At 35.6% G+C, this 20,522-nt stretch overlaps 1 protein-coding gene across 2 annotated transcripts in view; it reads right to left on the bottom strand.

Moving 5' to 3' along the window:
• Positions 1–20,522, bottom strand: part of LOC145295823 (uncharacterized) — a 174,386-nt gene that overhangs the window by 35,971 nt on the left and 117,893 nt on the right. The gene's annotated exons all lie outside the window — the stretch shown is intronic.

The following is a 20,522-nucleotide window of genomic DNA, read 5'->3' as shown; positions in this document are numbered from 1 at the left end:
ACACATATGTAGAGAGAGAGAGAGAGAGAGAGAGAGATAGGCACACACACATATATATATATATATACACACACACACGTGTGCCCCTGTCTCTCTCTCTCTCTCTCTCTCTCTCTCTCTCTCTCTCTCTCTCTCTCTACATATATGACATACACAGCAGTTCTCGAACCACCATTTCTAGGTACGTGAAAGAAAATTTCAAAGTTAACATATCTCAAAATGGAACAGCTCAGCAGAAAGAGTATGCAGAGCCCATTCTAATGATACTTGAACCACCTCTGTAGGACAAATAATAAGAAAGTTACAGCAATTCTAAAGTTGAAATTTGAGGCTAATTTTTGACAATAGAATCAATGGATTTCCTTAACAAAGTTGTGACCGATATCAAGATTTTTCACAGTTATTTTATCATAGCTTTCTTATTTCTTGTCCGATTTCAAAAAGACAAATATCACTGGAGAGCTTATTGAATGGAGAACAAGAAAAATATATTTTGAAAGTTTATTAATGAATTATTTACAAGATTAAGAGGTGAAAGGGGATGCTGGGGCGGAAGATGCAGTCAATTACTAAGGCAATATTACATCCCCGCATATGAAGTCTACTGCTAATGCTGATTTTTTATGTCAAAATAAACTGCAGAAGCACCGTTTTTTTTTTATTTAATAGATATAATTTTTTTTTTACATTTCTCATGAACTTTTAGCATATAAATTATAAAAATTTCTTTTAGCATATAAATTAAAATTTCGAAAAAGTTGTCAAAAAAACAAATATATAACAAATAAATGTTATCAAAGGCAAGATAAGTTACTTTTCTACCTAACTGGATATATTTTTTGTGTTTTTATTTAACTCGAATACAGTGTTTATCGATGTATTGGAAAATTCAAAATGGCGCCCAACACTCTCTTTAACACGGTAAGTTCAAGAAAAGATGTTATAAATAATAAACTAGACAAAATACTGTTAGAAATTCGCTCATTATATGTTACTGTGACATAAGTTGGCATATATTCGGTGTTTTTTTAATAGTATTTTGTCTAGTTTATTATTTATAACACCTTTTCCCAAACTTACCGTGTTTAAGAGAGAGTGGCCGCCATTTTGAATTTTCCAATACAACGGTAAGCACTGCATGTTTTTCGAGCTGAATAAACATGTTACATTGAATAAAAACAAAACCTGTATCCAGTTTGGTAGAAAAGTAACTTATCTTGCCTTTGATAATATTTGTTATATATTTGTTTTTTGACAACTTTTTCGAATGTGTACAGTAATACAAACCCCAAAATTTCTTTTAAATTATTAAAACTTTTAGAATTTAAAGTTTGCAAAATGTGCATAATAAAAAATATATTCATGAAAGTTTTATTTTTTAATTTTAAAAATAACTCTTGTATTTTTTTTAATTGTAAATTTGTTTATTAGTTTATCATAAAATAAAAAAGCAAAGTAACAAAATGGAAGAAAAAAAAAGCAGCTCGATAAAATGATAAAATAGAAAAAAATACATTTTGTCGGGGAGAAATGTTTTGGTTTAAAGAAAGTAAAATAATTTAAATCCTAAAAGTTCATTATGCTGAAATAAATTTTAATAATTTAAAAGAATTTTTTTTAGCCAGCCGTAGTTTGGCGTCATTGCCGTTGTTGGAAAATATTTGTAAACAAAGTGCGTAGGTTAACGATATGGCGTTAGTGAAATTTTGAAAATTTTCGTAACGGCTTCACATTTTAGGTAAACTCAAAACCAATGAAGGTAAAGTCATATAGGCTTCATATTTCGCACAAATAAGGTTTAATATCTATATTAACGAATATATATAGTTTCAAAACTATTACAACTTACCTTCAGGTCTAATAATGATGATTTAAATGACACAAAACTTCACTTCAAAATTTTTTACACTTCTACTAAACGTATGGAAATAGTTCAAATACCAGCATGTAGCGAAACATGTGTGCTACCTCATCAGTATCCCTGCGGTGTAGTTAACCCCCCGGATATAGGTGGTAGGGGCCAATTTATGACACATACCTCAGTGCACAGAATTACGGCTTACTCAAGTTACCAATGCCACTTAACCCTCGTAAAAGCCTTGGCATTTTCACATACCTACCATTTCCGGCAGCAAGTGGCATAGCAACAGAATAGAAGGAATGCTAAAAATCTCTGGATTCGGACAGCCTGCCATTGGAAATCGAACACTGGAACATACAACACGATGTCACTGTCTACTGATATTAGAGTCACCGAATTAGATGAACTACATAAGATTAAATTTGATGTTATAAGAGTGTGTGAAACCAGATGCAAGGGCGAAGGATGTCTCATCATTAACAACAGCGGCCACCACGTATACTATAAGGGTGGGAACACCTCCTACAATGGGGTCGGCTTTGTGGTCAACCAGAATATTGCAGGAAATATCACAAAGTTCAATGGTGTTTCAGACAGAGTGGCACAATCCACCATCAGAATCAACAAGAGATACCCGATTAATGTCATCCAGGTTTAGCTTCGAACAACAGGCCACACTGATGAAGAGGTGGAGATGGTCTATGAAGATGTCAAAATTTTTTTTACCAGCAAAGCCAGTCAAACCATTCTAATGGGGGAATTTTGATGCCAAGGTTGGAATAGGAAATACATTTGAATCAGGTACTGGTCCATACGGTTATGGAACAAGGAACAGCAGATGTGACACCCTTGTTAAGTTTGCAGAATACCACCAGTTAAAGATTATGAAGATGTACTTCAAGAAAAAACCAAACAGATGCTGGACTTGGATATCCTCTAATGGCATCACAAAGAATGAAATTGACTTCTTTACCAACAGGCCACACACTGACTGCTGCTTCTGCCACTAACAGGTTAAACACAGGGAGTGACCACTGAATGATCAGAATGTCTCTTACCATAGACACCAAGCTAGAGAGTGACACAAGAAACGAAACACCCAGCACAGTTTCTGCTACTACTGTCCAACAGATTTTAGGCACTAGCAATATCAGAATATCCAAACACTGACTGCAACAAAGTGATGTCAGAAATCAGCCGGGCTGAAACAGCTGGTCAATACAAACCATAGAAACCACAGAAGCTGTCTACAATTACAAAGCAGCTGAGAGAGAAACGACAACAAATGAAAAGAGGTGGTACAAATGTACAGCACATCGAATACATTGAGATATGCAAGACTGACCCACAAAATAGCAAAAGAAATTTCAAACTTCAATGAACAACGAATACTACAAACCTTTGAAGTACACATAGGCATTAAGTCCATAATAAAAGGCAGCATCTCGGCAGAAACAACATCACATACCTCAAAGATGATGGCATTCTCATCCATGACTTAGACAAAGATTGTTTCAAGGTGTGAGGAGTTCTATGCTAACCTCTATGCCACTAGACAGCCACGACACACTCCAACCCTTCATGCACTGAACAAATCTGAGGAACATCCTCCACTCATCCTTTTTTTAATTTTTTTTATTACATTTTCACCCCGAACAAGGCACATTGCCACTTTGGTGTAGGGGGCTACTATCAGGGGTAGCAATTACTGGGGCACTACGTTGGGATTTGGGCAGCAAGATGTCAGTTCACGTTGCATGTCAGTACAGTTAGGGAAGCAGGGACCTGGAATGAAATTCCAGAGTCTAGCGGTTCTGGGGAAGAAACTACTGGAGTAGAAAGATCTTTTACATCTAGGGATCTCTACAGTGTGGTGGTGGGATTTAGCTGCCTGTCGGGTTTGTCGAGGGTGTCTACGTTGTGGGGGCACAAGTGTCTGCAGTTCGTCAAAGCATTCACCATTAAAATACTTGTAGAACAGGCAGAGGGATGCAACGTTTCGTCGATGGAACAGAGGCTGAAGCTTAGATGCCAGTTCAGGGCCTATGAGATTGGCGACTCTCTTTTGAACCTTGTCTAGGTGCAAGAGACTAGCAGCAGATGCACCAGCCTAAATGTGACAACAATACTCCATACATGGGCGAATGGTGGCCTTATAGAGGTACAGGATACTTTTAGGTGTCAGTAGTTTTCTAGCACGGTAGAGAGAGCCTACCTTTTTCGCAGCGGCCCTGGCAATGTTTTCAATATAATTGTTCCAACTCATGTTTCCTGTGAACGTTAGGCCAAGCAGTTTGAGAGATGTACTCTCAGACAGGGAGTCACTGGCCATTGCTATTGGTGGCAGAGAAGGTTTCTTGTAATTATTAAAGGAAACCAGTTTAGTCTTGGCAGCATTGAATGTGACCATCCATATTGTTTGTCAGTCAGAAGTTTAGCATCTGTAAGGTGCCGGACTAGAGCATGGTTAATTATGGTCTCAAATATTTTGGTGAAAAGTGGGAGGAGGCTAATGGGGCGATAATTTGATGGGTCAGTTCTTTCGCCAGAATTCTTGAATACTGGTACCACAGAAGCAGTTTTCCAACAGCCCGGAAAGCATGATTCATTAAGGCATTTGTTGTAGAGTTTGGAGCGAACTGGAGCTACTTCGGCTGAGCACTTTTTTAATAGCACAGCTGGGATGAGATCAGGTCCACATGCTTTTGAAGTGTCAAGGTTTTTTATGATAGCGTGTACCTGAGCAGGGGTGATTTTTAAATCATCTAGTGTGGCGTATATCTGCAAAGGGATGGAGGAGTGGAGGTTAGTCTCGCTTAGTGCTAAGATATCCGGGGTAATTGTTAGGAGAAATGCTTCAACATCAGCTAAATTAGTTCTAAGCCCACGGATGTTAGTGAATACAAGCCTCAAGGGAGGAGGCAAGTTTTTTTTTTTTTTTTAATTTTTTTTTACACAGTGATCACCACTTATCAAGGCCCGGAAGCCACTCAGGAATAAGGGTTATTGCAAGTACATTAAGTTAGTGAGATTTGCTGAAGTGTTTACTTAAGGGGGCGGTTCATTAGGAATTTGTTAACATTGGACTTGAAGACATCCAAGTTGTAGTCCGGAGGGAAGCAGGCAGACGGAACAGAGTTCCACAGGCGTGCAGTTCTAAGAAAGAAGCTTTGTTCATGGAATCCGCGTTTTGATTTAGGCACAGATATAGAGTGGGGGAAATTTTTCACAGTGGATTCAGCTAGACGGGTGTTTTTCGTGAAAGATTGGCGAGGGGGGACCAGAGATTGGAGTTCAGACGAGCATCTGCCATGGAAATAACGATAAAACAAGGACAGGCTCGCAACGTCTCTTCTGTGGGATTTGTTTGTCCCTAGGCCTGGTTTAAGCTTATTTTTTGATTGTACCGTCATCATGTTTTTAAAGAGTTTCAGTTAGGTGAGGGGGAGCTGAACAAGAGGTTATGCAGAGGTCAGACATGCAACACAAGTAGACCTTTCTTCAACTAGGACTGTGGCCTCAGGAAAGCCCATCAGGGATGAGTGCAGGGTCCCTTTCCATGCGCGACATGGCACTACAAACATCCCGATATTATACAACTGTTGATGGAAGTGAAAGCAACTATTAAGCGAATAAAGTCAGGCAAGGGTGCAGGAGAAGATGGTGTTACTGCAGAAATACTACAGAGCGGTGGTGAACCCCTTGTTGAGATGTTTACAAGACTGTTTAATAAGTGCCTCTCAAGTGGAAAAGTTCCTGATACGTAAATGGAGGAATGCATCAGTGGCAACACTGCAGATCTTCAGAACTATTGGCCAATCAACCTTCTGCCAGTGACTACAAGATGTTCTCTCAGGTCTTGCTAAGACGTACGCTAGGGACACTAGACAGTCATCAAGCCGGTTTCAGAGCAGGTTACTCCATCATCAACCAATTTTACCTAAAATTTGGTCAGTATATTCCTACTACTATTCTACATTATATTTGGAGTAGGAATTACAAAATCAAAGTTTAGAAAGTTTATATTTAAGGGAAAATATGAATTAACAAACGTAAAAGTATTGGATACACTTTAAAAACAATTTTTTTTAAAAAATAAATTTAAATGACTTTTGCTTAGCGTGTTGCAATAATGCAAATGAGTTATCACTGACCAATCAGAGAGCTTTATATTAAAATAATTTTATAAAATTCTTCCAGTTTGGGCTCACTCCTTCAAAGTCAACCAGTTCATTTATAAAAATGCCTAAAACTGAAGCATTGTCAATAGACATTCGTCAAAAAATCATTGATAAGCACAAAGAAGGAAAAGGGTATCGATTAATATCAAGGGAACTTAATCTACCACTTAGTACAGTTGAAAAAGTTATTAGAAAGTTAAAAACCCTGGTGAAGCTGTTGCACATCTTCCAAGATGTGGTCGGCCAAGGAAATTAAACGAAAAAAAAAAAAATCAAGGTGGGTAAGCAGAAAAGTACAAAAAAAACCTTTACTTGTGGTGAAATTCAAACCGACCTCAGAGAAGCTGGGATTAATGTGAGCAAGGATACAATCAGTAGAGTTCTAAATCGTGCAGGTTTTGTATCAAGATCCCCAAGAAAAGTTCCATTATTGAAGCTTAAGCATCTCAGATCACATTTGAATTATGCTAAATCATGGGGAACAACTCCAAGAATTTTGGAACAAGGTAATCTGGTCAGACGAAACGAAAATTGAAATCTTTGGAAGAAACACAGCAACACATGTATGGTGTAAAAATAGCACCGCCTATAACAAAAAGAATACCATTCCTACGGTAAAGTTTGGCGGTGGTTCGATTATAGTATGGGGGTGTTTTTCATCCAAAGGTACTGGTGAACTAGAAATCATCAATGGTAGAATGAATGAACGTATGTACAGGAAGATTTTGGAGAAAAATCTCCAGAAATCTGCTGATTTGTTGGGACATAATAGCAATTTCGTGTTTCAGCAGGACAATGATCCCAAGCATACTGCCAAACTAACCAAAGAATGGTTTAGAAATAATGGAATTGACGTTCTTATTTGGCCCAGTCAGATTCCAGACCTCAACCCAATTGAAAATTTTTGGAAAATATTGAAGATCAATGTTCACAAGAGAAATCCACAAATATTCAACAACTAGAACAGTTCTGCAAAGAAGAATGGCGCAAAATACCTGCATATCTTTGAAAAAAAAAAACATGTGTGCAACTATAGAAAGCGATTGGAAGCTGTTGAACGCAATAAAGGCTATGCAACCAAATATTAAATCAATGTATCCAATACTTTTGCGTTAGTTGATTTATATTTTTCCTTTATATAAACTTTCTAAACTTTAATTTTGTAATTACTAGCCCAAATATTAGTTAGAATAGTCATAGGAATATACTGACCAAATTTTAGATAAAATTTTGAACTCTAATTAAAGTTATGAAGAAAAATGTAATGTATCCAATACTTTTGCGTGACACTGTGTGTGTATATATAGTTGTTTACCATGAGACACAGGTTCAAGGAGACATGAGAGAAAGATCGAAAACGGATAAAGTGATGATTATAATGAATGCAAGACACAAAATTGACATCATGTGCACGTGATTGTATGTCTGCATTCTTGAAACTGCATAGTTTCTATCATTGATATCAAGCATTCTCCTCTCGCCAGTATCAAAACTAATGTAATATGTGCATATGAAATATCTAAATATTCTCAACTTTTATTAACCCATCTGCTATTATCTTTCATGTTTTGCATATGAAAGATAACTGAAAAAAATATGAAAAACAAAAGCGTAGGAAGATGAAGATGAAAAAGTGAAGGGAAAGAAAATAGTTAACATTTGATCCTCCCTAATATTGATTTCGACATGGACAACATTTGTTTGCGGTACAATCTTTCTTTAATATCGGAATTAATTGATTTATTACAATAACAAAACCAAAGTTGCAATCAATATGCAAGATAAGCCGACAGCAGAGATGCCATACTAAAATGCCATTAAAATCACAAGGAAATTTACAAGGTACGTAAAGACCAATGTGCCCTTTTATAAAACACGTCTTTACACACACACACACACACACACACACACACACACACTGATTGCGTGAGCATGAAACACTAGTGTCTGTATGTAGAAAAGTAATTGTTAATATTTATTTGAAAAAATTGTAGTTGTAAGCTCCTTTAAGAAAAGAAATTATAAAATTCCTAGGAAATAAAGGAAATAGCAGTCAAGTTTAATGTGAATGCAACATTCCAACTTCCGGTCATCGAATGCTCTTTAACTCTTTATCGTGAATGCCCACCGCCATGACATTTATCGGCACTTAATTTCCTTCAATTCTTGTGTTAACTGCTGGTAGCCTTAAGGTAACGATGCAAGCCTATGAAGTTTGTGGGTATTGAAATGTTAATATTTTGAATATATATATATATATATATATATATATATATATATTTACCAGTGGTGAAAAAACCGGACTAAAGTGCTCAATGTGTAGTCAGAGCAGTATATAGGAAATTTATTACTCTGGACTCACAGTAATAAATTTCCTATATATATATATATATATATATATATATATATAGAGAGAGAGAAAGAGAGAGAGAGAGAGATAGATAGAGAGATTGGGGAAGCAAAATTTATGATGAATATTAAGTCGTTTCCTCTTAGCAGAATAACAAATCAATTGTTTTGAAACCTAGCACATAATGCTGTCATAATTATATTTAACACTATTATCCTTACTTTTTCAGAAAGTATTTTTAATATGAATAATCAGGAAAGAAAACGTTAAAGAGAGTTTGATTTGCTGAATGCACTTGTTACACTAAAGATTTCAAGTATAAACGAGATGTTACTTTTCTAACCCGCTTCCCTGACCAGGAAGAACACGCATCACTTTTAGATCTGTTTTTGACTACAGTTCCTGATGATTGTATAATGAATGCCGACAGCCCACTGCAGTGATAATGGTTGAAATCGCCCTAAACTCTAGTGCCAAAACTGAAGAGCCAATGCTCAAAATAACGAGATATTATAAAAAGGCTGACTGGGAAGCCATCAGAGATCTTATCAGAGATACCCCATGGAGAAATATTTTTTCTCTTCCTGCTGAACAGTGTGCAAATGAGACCACTGAATGGTTCAAAACTGCAATAGAAGCACATGTTCCCATGCGGAAATGTAATAATTGATGTACGTATTCCATTTAAGATCAGGAGTAAAGGTCAAGCCCAGAAGCCTGTCAAAACTTGAAGCCTCCCCAAGACGAGAGCCATTCATTTTAATTGATGCTAGATGGGAATCAGAACGTTGATGATGTAAAGATAGAAGCTTGGTTTTAGATGCATTAAAAGTAACCAGCCACTCCTTTCCCCATTGTACAACGTGATCAAGATCAGAGGAGAGAGAATCGGAGAGAACTTGGTCGTTTACTGTCTTAGATGTGCTACCATAGATGGTAGTGTCGTCAGCAAAAATGTCTACGAATGATGTAAGGATGTGATTTGGAAGATCATTAATGTAGATCAGGAAAAGAATTGGGCCCAGGATGGACCCCTGAGGGACTCCAGCTTTTATACTATGAGCTTCTGATTTTTGCCCATCAACTACTACTCTTATGAACCTATCAGAGAGAAATGATTTAATAATTGAGAAGACATTTCCAACTATACCATAGCTGGAGATCTTGTGAAGTAAACCTTTATGCCATACCCTATCAAAGGCCTTTGATATGTCAAGAGTAATTGCCCTAGAAAGGTTGCCTCTGTCGAGAGATTCGCTAATCCTATGAGATAACTGTAAGCACTTCTGCTGTAGATCTAGCAGAACGGAAACCATATTGTGTGTCACTAAGGTTATTTTTGCTGAGATGGTTGATTACTTCTGTATTTAACACAGATTCCAGCAACTTACTCATGACGCACAGGAGACTTATTGGCCTGTACTTAGAGGGGGATGAACGATCACCTTAATTCTTAAATACAGGGCATACTGATGAGATTTTCCAGGGTGATAGGAAGCAATTTTCCTTAAGACAACGTTTAAACAGTTTTGTAAGTATGGGTGCTAGTTCTGGTTGAAGTTTTTTTGAGTACTATAATTGGAATACCGTCAGGGCCGGTTGCTTTACTGGAATCAAGGTTTTTGATTAGCTTGGCAACATCACATACAGATATACGTATATCACAGTGTGTTTTCTAATACAGGAGGAAATATTGGGGGTTGGCGGCCTTGGTCGCAAAGGGTAGAATTGGCTGCAAAGTTCTTGGCAAAGAGTTTGGCTTTGTCTGATGCTGACGAGATTGCCTCAGGTCCATTTATGATAGTTGGAATAGAGCACACGCTTCTGTTCAGGATTCTTTGCAATTTGCCAAAACTGGTGGGAACCAAGTCGCTGCTCAACTACTTTGGACTTGACGGACTGAGCATACAACTCTCTTGCGCTCTTTATTACTTTCTTACAATGGTTGCTGGCAGTCCTAAAAGCGGCTTTAGTTTCCATACATCTATTATGTTGGAAGCAGTGAAAAAAGTGATTTCTGTGCGCAATGGCAGCAGCACAGTCTGGAGAAAACCATGGCTGGCTGTTAGGTTTTTGCTGGAACTTTTTCGAGGGTATGAAATGGTCTATACCTATAATTAACCATTCTGTCAGGTCTGATACTATAGACGACACATCCTTTTTAAACATGAAATGCAGAGGAAGATCCGATATAAATGTACGGAAACTATCCCAGTCAGCCATAATGTATCGATATACTGTACGATGGAGAGGTACGTCTGAGGACTTATTACATTTCATTTTTATCTTAATTGATACAACTGAGTGGTCGGAAGATCCAAGAGGAGACAGAACGGAAACTGAACATAGTTCAGGGCAAGTTGTGAGAAAAAGGTCTAGAAGACATGCATACTGGCCGTCATTGTCGGGCACACGGGTTCGTGAACAATCTGAGTGAGGTCATAAGCAATGGAGAAGTAAAATACTATGCAATTTCAGAAGAACAATCGATTTCGATTTTATTTTCAACTGTAGAAAGTTTTTGCGAAACATACATACATACATACATTTAAACAGACAGGTGAGATTTATATTATAGACTAGCCTGGGTGCCCAGCGTTGCCTGGGTGCCCAGCGTTGCCTGGGTGCTTGGAGGCATGTGTTGAGCAAAAAAGAAAGTAGTAGTAGTAGTAGTAGTAGGCAGGCAGGCTCGAACTTGTACTGCGAAGGAGGAAAAAAATGTGAAAAAAAAAGTGACGCCTTTGCTGTTACGCCCATCGCCAAACCGGAAGTGACGTAGGTTTAAATCAAGGCTAGACAATCGAAAAGAGGGGATAACTTTCGAAAATATCGGCGAAAAAAACGACCCCTTCCTGTAGAAAAGTGCCTATTTGAAGGCAAAGGAATTAATGTTTTTGTCCAATTTTTCGATGTTTGCCATCCGAAGGGTCGAGCTTCAAAATGATACTCATCTTGTGAAAGTGTCGAAAGTTTTGCGAAACATACATACATTTAAACAGACAGGTGAGATTTATATTATAGATATTTAAAAAAATAGTTTGATGTTATTTTTATTAATACTTAAAAAATAATTTAATAGTATTTATTTCGATTTTATTTTTAATATTTTGACACAATTTTTTTCTGAATATAAAGAATACGAGTTTCAAAACCTTTTCAAGAAATTATGAAGACATTTTCCACATTTTCAATGATTTTTCAAAGTAATAATAGAAATAAGGTGTTTAAAGGCAAAATTCAAAATTCAAGGACTTTTCAAGTCTGTAGGAACCCTGTATAGGTAAGGTAATTATATTCTTAGAATACCTTGAGTTCAGAAAAGGAAATTTCAGTGACGTGAGAACTTAATTTAAGAAAACATTACTCTTAGGAGGAAATCTTAAAAAAATTTTTTTAAAAACATTATTCCTTGGAATTAGTGATTTTTTTTTCTCAACACGATTTAGCTCAACTACTGCTTTCTAGTATCTATTTGGAGGGAAAATAAAAAGATTTTTGATTTTTAGAAGAATCAGATGAAATAATACAGTTGCAGATAAACTTATAGCCAACTGACCAGATCGAGCCTCTTCAATATCATATCTAGCTGAATTAAGGACCAAATTAAAGAATTGCTCAGCCACCAGAATCCTATCATAAGGCATCATGAGTCGCCATCTACGGCATACAGGTGACCAGGTTTTCGTTTACTTTCTCACTCCTATGCATGGGTTGTAGCTATTGAATCCATAGCTCCAGCAACAGGGTGTCCAGATCAAAGATCACCAAGAAGCCAATGATGTATCTAAGAAATTTGTCGGTACATCTAGATGAAAGGGTGTGGAAGTGGTTGTCAATGGTGGATGGTTAAAGTTCATGTAACCAAGGAATATTTTATTGATTATCTTTGTGTTTATCATAATAATGGCGAAAATGGAAAATTAATAATCAATGATTAAGAGTTTTTTTTTTTCAAATGTCGAACTGATACTGTGTTCATATGTCAAGAGGAAATACAGTTTTGAGCACATTTTTAAATTCAAGTCTCATTTAAACAAATAACTTTTTACAATTTTACAGAACCGGCTGTTATCTTCCAATTAAACACAATGTCAAACAACATGCAAGTCTCTTTCATATCACTCCTAGTTTAGTGAAAATTCTAATCTGGAAAAGAAATCTTGAATGAGATAAGAGATGATTAAAAATAAAAACAGAAAAATACAATTTGTCGCCCTTATTGTAAATAAATTATTGTAAATTAAAAAAAAATCAATGATATTGTTGTGAGACTAAAACTTAACTGCATCATGGACTCTTCCAGTACTATACGGTGTGAGATAACTCTCTCAGAGAGCAGTATCATAATACTCTAGAATCAGCAGGAGTACTAGCAGCATGTATGATGACTACCCATAATGGACACCAACGAATAGTAAGCTCCACTTACCCTATTAACCTTTTGGTTAATATATCTTTCTTACATCTAATCCGTGTTTTCTTTCTGAAAATCTTGAGTGCACATCAGATACGCACACGAGATAGATTTCATTTTGTATCTGCATGGTTATTCAATTTTCCTACGTTACTTCTTACAATCGTGATATCGGTAACATCTTAAAAAATATATTTATATGCATTTTATAACAATTTTAACAATTATACTGAAGACTACTTGTGCCAGCCCAAATATTCTTTGCCTTGTGATAATTTCAATTGTAAAAGTCATTAAACATTTGCAAATAGTAAAAACAAAATCATTAAATAACATTCAAGAAATCGATAAGAATTACAGTTTAGGAATGTAAACAAGCTAAAATTAAACTTCAATTCTATTCTGAAAGGATATCGATTTTCTTCAAATCTATTGGGATTTCCCTTTATGTTTATTCAACATCCTATTGCAGATAACGAATATCTCACTTTTCTTTAATTTCTTTTCATTAAAGAGGTCCTACTAAGGCAAGTCAGTTAGGCAACAAGATTATAACAATTCTCAAGGGGAACAACACCTTTACAAAACAAATGATTTTTTAGCAAGAACACCTGATGTTGCCCAGAAGCAATAAATTCTAACTTTAAAGTTTGTTCGATATTTTTTATAACAGTTCTGACTTTACTTTTTATTTTAAGAGTATTATGCACGGATGTTGCACGGATGGCCTTTGTTCTTTGGTAATGAACTCGTCCATAATGTATTAAATAGAAACACATTGTACTGTTTAACAAGAAAGCATCACATTTCTCTTTTTTTTTAGTCTTTGGTATAAATCTGTCTAAGATTAAACCATAGTCTCTCTATTAGCAAACACTTTAATCATTACGGGTTCATATGGAGTGTTTGGGTTGCCCCCAACTTTCTTTTCCAATATAGTTTGAAAATTTGAAAATTTTCCAAAACAACATCAACTAAATTATAATATGGAATAAAATATTCCAAATCGTTTTAAAAACGATCCTGCATCAAATTTTGTCGTATTTCGATTCTTGGATTTGATATAAATAATTTGCTAATTTTTTTCCATTCTTGGATTTGATATAAATAATTTGCTAATTTTATTTATCTCAACCTACTTGCCTAGCGTCACGCGGTCATAAAATACACAAATATTATATTTTAATTAATGCAGAATTCTTATTTATTATAGACAGAAATACCATAGGTATTAAACTTAACGTTAAATTCCTTAAAAAAATTAAAAAAAAAACAAAAAAAAAAAAACGAAAACACTGAGATATGTACATGTGAGTATTGTTTTTTCTAAACAGTTCACTTCTTGTAAGTAAAAAAAATACTCAAGCTGAGATCGAAACCAAAACCTAAAGTCAGTGAGTCTAGTACGATAACCATTAGACCAGCCTGACATGATCTTTAAGAAGTGTTTTCACACCAACTTATACTTAACATAAGGAAGCTGTCATGTTTCATGACCATGCATGCGCAGTTGTGAAACAGTTGGCAAACAGATAAAATCCAATGACACCCATGTACCAATTTTTCAATTTTAACCCCTTAACTGTCCTTTTTTTCTGAACGAAAACCGATTAAAAAGTTTTCCACATGTCTAACAATACAGATAAAATCAAATGTGATTTGGAATCCAGCATATAATTATTTCTTTGTGTTTAGATGAGTCAATTCTGTTTAGGAGTTTAATGATTAAATAGTTCGAGTTTTTTGTTATTCAGTAATGTTAGCACAGAAAGTGAATCTGAAAATATTAGAAATTTTTATGCATATTTTGTTTTAAAATGTTGAGTGCTAAGTTGATGGCACAGGTTTTAGCAGTAAAAAGAGCTTTCTGTTGGAAGGGCCTTTTTAGGGTTGTTTCATTCAATACACCAGAACATGCCACTCTGCTGTGGTTTTTGGAATCGTCGGTGAAAATAAGTAAATAGTCAGGGTATTTCAGGAGGATATCAGGCTTTCTCTTGGTAGGTATTAGTGTGAGTTTTGGCTTTTGGAAGTTCATTTAATTTTAGTATTACTTTGGGGTTTTTGAGATTCTAAAGTGGGGTTTCAGTCACTATGTGTTTTTGGATATTTTCTACAGCCATTTCCGATTCCTGTAGAATTATTTTCCATTCTAAGTCTGAAGGGATTTATGGCGTTTCTTTTTGCTTTGAATGAATCTTTGAATTTCAGATTGAATGTAGTTCCGTATGCTGGATTACGTCGATGTGCTTTTTTTTTTTTAGTATTTGACACCCAGTTGGTAACTCCTTATATTTGCAGGAATTTCGGTAACCTCTGCTTGAAGACTTTCGATGGGGGATTTTCTAAAAGCCCCAAGTCTTTGGATAGGATTTTCTGGATGATCAGTACATGAAACTACCGTAGTTTAGTTTTGATCTAATTAAAGTTCTATATAACTTCATTAGAGTTTCTTGATCTGCTCCCCACTCTGTGTGTGGTGTTATTGGAACTATTTCTTAAGTTTTTCAGGTGGCGAATGAATGTCAGTTTTTTTTATCAAATATTAGTCTCAGAAATTTGTGTTTTTCTACAGTGGAGATTACTGTTTCTCAGAGTTTCAGTGTATGATCGCTGTGAAATTTTCTGGTGATAGAAATGAACGCATTTGATTTGAAAAATTGTTAAAGTTTGTGCTCAATGTTGTGTATCTACTTTGATCTGCAACACACCAGAACGGCATCTACAGATAAAGATCCCCAATGCTAGGATCCAAACATTTTACTATGCTGTTCATTTTAATATTAAATGGATATGCTATCTTGATAGACTCCCTCCTCTTGGTTTGTGGTGTCCAAGTAAGCGGATCCAATGCGGTCAGATAAAAATCCATCTATAAATTGTAGGAGTTTGCCTTTTAAATCTAGTTTATGTAAGTCTCTCATTCCATATTTCCATGCCGTATCGTAGGCTTTCTCTAGCTCAAAAAAGATTGCTGATAGAAGCATTCCTGATAAATGCTTCCCTTATAGTAGTTTCCAATCAAACTAGGTGGTCAATTGCACTTCTTTTATTATGGAATCCACATTGTAGGTTGGAAATAAGGTTGTTGGATTCTAGATACCAAACGAGTTTATCATTTACTATCCTTTCCATTATTTTCCACAATCAGCTAGTTAATGAGATTGATCTGTAGTTTTGCGGGTTTGAATTGTCCTTTCCTGATTCTGGGATTGCTATTATTGTAGTTTGTCTCCATAAGTCTGGGAATTTGCCTTTTGTCCATAATTTGTTGCAAATTCTTAATTTTATTGATTCTGTAGGGAGTTGTTGTAAGAATTTGTAATGGATTCCGTCTGGTCCTACGGCTGTGTTGTGGGATCTTTTAATAGAATCTTAATTTTCGATTTAAATTTTAGTTTGTATTGTTTGGCATTTTGTTAACTTGTTATAAATTTTATGTTATGGTTTTGATTAGATGAGTTTTGGGAAAAGTTTCAGCTAATAAGTTTGATACACACTTTTTATCGGTTACTCTGGAGTTATTTTTAAGGAGATGCTTAATTGGTGTTGATTGATGTTTACTTGTAATTTTTCGAATCATCTCCCATATTGCTTCCGTGGAGGAATTCAATTTGTTGATATAATTTTTCCAGCATTGTTTTTTAGCTGCCTTCGTTACTCTACGAGCTTTTTTTTTTTTTTTTTTTTTTTTAATTACATTTTCACTCTAAACAAGCCACAGTGCAACTTTGATGTAGAGGTCTACTATCAGGGACATAATGTGACCTAATATTTAAATTGAATTCTGTATTTAAATCAAAATTTAAATACTTAATTTTAGGTTGACGAGATATATCGTTTTTGTTCTTTATATTTCGTCACTGAGGTAAAATAAAACATGGTTCCCACAAGATAGGCTAGTGCAGTAGTCGCTTTTGAACTGAGCAAGAGTCTACTAATGTACCTCCACCCCTTTTAAGCTTGCAGAGACTTTACCAACTAGAGATTTCGTCAAGTCTATTTTTAGACCAGATTGTGAAGCAGAGAAGAAGAGGGGGGAACCGGAAGAGTTATTGCTTCCCCTTTTCCTTTTTTTAACTGGACACTAGCGGAAGTCGCTTTTTTCGGTTTGTGTTGCTGACCTGTTAAGAAGTCTCTCTCCACGACAGTTATAAGCTAGATGATAATGATTATGATGACGGCGGTAGTAAAAGAATATCTGAGGGGGAGAAATTCATTAAGGGAACCAGTGAGACTAAACTTTCCTGTGTTGGAAAGAAGGTTGGTGAAGTCCACGTAAACGACGATAGTAGTAACGAATACGGCAACGATGGAGACAGTAATAATGATTACGATGATGATGATAGTGATGTTGATGAAAACAAACCGAATAATGAAGACGACGTTAATATTACTTGCGAGAATGAACCATGTGACGAAGATAGAATATACGAGAAAATGTTCATAGCAGCGGAGGAAATTTCAATTAATAACTCGAAAGAGAACGACGGGTTAAGTGTGGAAAGCATTGACGACCCCAATGAGAATAAGCCGACCCATAGTGACGGCAACGATGGAGACAGTAATAATGAGGAGTTTAACAAAGATGGTGATAATCATGAAGACCAGATGAGAAACGAAGATGATAGTGAGGATGACGGGGAAGAGAATAATGACGGCAACTATGTACGTGATATTAATAAAGATACACCAAGCGATGAAAATGATGAAGACGGTGACAGTTATAAGAATAAAGCTAAGCGAGATAATTTACATTGACATAAAAATTGGTATAAAGGCCATTCGTCAGTTAAATACTTGGAGGCACTCCCACTCAAGTTAGCGTTTTGCAAGGCGGTGAAAACCACGAGGATTGTGATAATTGTCTGTGCCACTTGTCCTAAGCTTTATGAAAAACAGCATCATACCACGCTTTTTCATTTTTTCTGGTGGGGGAATGTGACATGATCTTTAAACTGGACTATGTATTTAAATCAAAATTTAAATACTTAATTTTAGGCTGACGAGATATATCGTTTTTGTTCTTTATATTTCGTCACCGAGGTAAAATAAAACATGATTCCCACAAGATAGGCTAGTGCAGTAGTCGTTTTTGAACTGAGCGAGGGTCTACTAATGTACCCCCACCCCTTTAAAACTTGCAGAGACTTTACCGACTAGAGATTTCGTCAAGTCTATTTTTAGACCAGATTGTAAAGCAGAGAAGAAGAGGGGGGAACCGGAAGAGTTATTGCTTCCCCTTTCCCTTTTTTTTTAACTGGACAGCAACGGAAGTCGCTTTTTTCGGTTTGGAAATTTCGGAAATTTCTTATCATAACCCTATTTTTATTTGTTGTTTAAATCTCCACCTTTTATCGCATGTGTAACTACAGACTGGAGGTCTTCCTCTAGGGTTTCCGCCATTGCCTTGGATATGTGTTCATTCGTTTTCCCCTCATGCCTGTTAGAGTGTGGTGTCATCAGCGAATATACCCATCTCAGAGATAATTTTATCAGGGAGGTCATTTATGAATATCAGGAATAATAAAGGCCCAAGGATAGATTCCTGAGATACACCCGCATTTATATCATATTGTTTAGACATACAACCATTGAGGACAACCTGGATTCTTCTTTTATTTAAGAAGGATTTAGTTATGTTAAGTATTTGTCCAGTAATACTATAGGATCTGATTTTCATGAAAAGACCATCGTGCCATAACATGTCAAAAGCCTTAGATATATCTAGGGCTACTGCCCTCCTCTTCCCTGCGTTATCCAGTGCATATATATGTTCAGAGATTATAGTTAGAATATCTGCAGTAGAATGGGCTTGCCTAAATCCATATAGATGGTCGGCGCAGTGGATAGAGACGTTGAATCTCTACAGTTCCAAGTGAGCATTGTCTGAAGATCGCAGTTTCAATTCTACCCAAAGCAGACAAGAAGATTAGTTGGCCAAAACGTGGTGAGACAATAACAACTATAAAGATGAGGATAATAGTTCGCAAACAAATAATATGCAAATTACTCATCCCAAAGAATTCCAATAAGTTAATAATATATATCTGCTCTAATTACATTTAAATTACTGCATGTTGGTACAATCGGGGAAACCGGGAGCAGAATTCCAATGGTAAGTTGTCTGAGGAAAAAAAGAGATGTGAATAGAAAGTTTTCTGATATTTTAAAATCTGCACAGTGAAAGGATGGGATTTTGCGACTTGTCAGGCCGCAGGGATGCAACATTGCAACAATAAAACAGACTGGAGTTTGGTAGACAGTCTGGCACCTATTAGGTTATAGACTCTTTTGCACCCTATCCAAAAATGAAAGACAAGTGATTGGTGCACCATTCCAGATGTGGTAACAATACTCCATGCTTGATGATGACTTTATAGAGATATACGATATTGACAAGCATGAGAAGCTTGGCAGTCTCTTATGCATTTATCCAATTCATGTTGCCTGTGAATATTAGTTTAAATATTAAATAGCATTTTCATAAATGTGCAGATCTGATGAATCCATTTCTGGTTAACTTCTATAAATAAAGCTTAACTATTTAGTAATATTGAAACTCGACTACACTTCTACTCGTGGAAAACCTTTTGAATCCATTGAGAATATTAAAGAGAAATTTTTAACTAATTTTCACTTTTGTGCTGCTGAATTTAAGGAGAATAGAAAGTGGACCTCAAGTCCACTTTTGGCAGCATCATAATTCTTGCTACCCTTAATTTGCCCTTTAGTCCTCACATTCCAAGAGTGATGTTTCTGTTTTGTGGATTGGAATCTGTCATTATTGTTGGATAGTTTTTGATCTTAGTATTTTATTTTAGCTACTTACATTAAGTGGCTTCATGCTTTGTCTGGAGGGATTTCCATATAAAATTGAAATAAATAAATAAATAGATCTCCAGTCTAGATACTTTTTGAACGCAGTTTGCAAAGATTGAAGATTTCATTCAAGTCTTGTGAAATGCCGTTACTATTTTGATAATTTGGAACACAATTCATATATTGATTCATTCAAATTTTAGTTTCCATACGTTCATCGTCTTTTTCCTATTGTTTCAACCATTACATCTTCTGGCTATTCTCAAATGTCTATAACATTGAATAACCTTCCAGGAATGCACAATGGAACCTTTTATATCGTTTAACAAAGACTTGAATAACAGCTGATACTATAACAGATTTATCTGAAAAAGCTTGAAGGATATTCCATCCAAGAGTTGCAATATCTATAATGGAAATCACAAAACGGATTCAAAAGAGCCAATATGTAATGATAATTTTGATTCAAGCCGTTCAAGAAGTGAAGTTTCGTAAAATGTATTATAATTCTGAAAGCAGGAAGTTTTCAAAAACAAACACTTTTCAAAACAATTATTTATTAAGAACTAGAAGATGTACCTGGTGTTGCGCAGTATTAAACGAAATGTTAAATTCCTTTAAAAAATGCAATAAAAAATACATAAAGAAACTGAGATATGTGCATGCGAATATTGTTTTTTTTCTAAGCAGTTCACTGCTTGTAAGTAAAAACAAAAAAGAAAAAAAATGCTCGAGCTGAGATAAAACCAAAAGACAGTGAGTTAAATACGATAACCATTAAGCCAGCTTACTACGATTTTGAAAGTGTTTTCAAACCTCGGCAACCAGATAAAAATCAGGTTCAGAAGTGTTCTCACCCACACATTCTCACTTTATATATATATATATACTAGC

The sequence above is a fragment of the Euprymna scolopes genome, chromosome 16 (genome assembly GCF_053919585.1).
Source record: "Euprymna scolopes isolate OS-2025 chromosome 16, ASM5391958v1, whole genome shotgun sequence".
Taxonomy (NCBI): domain Eukaryota; kingdom Metazoa; phylum Mollusca; class Cephalopoda; order Sepiida; family Sepiolidae; genus Euprymna; species Euprymna scolopes.
The sequence above is the reverse complement of the archived record's forward strand: the minus strand, read 5'-3'. Positions and strand labels throughout refer to the sequence as shown.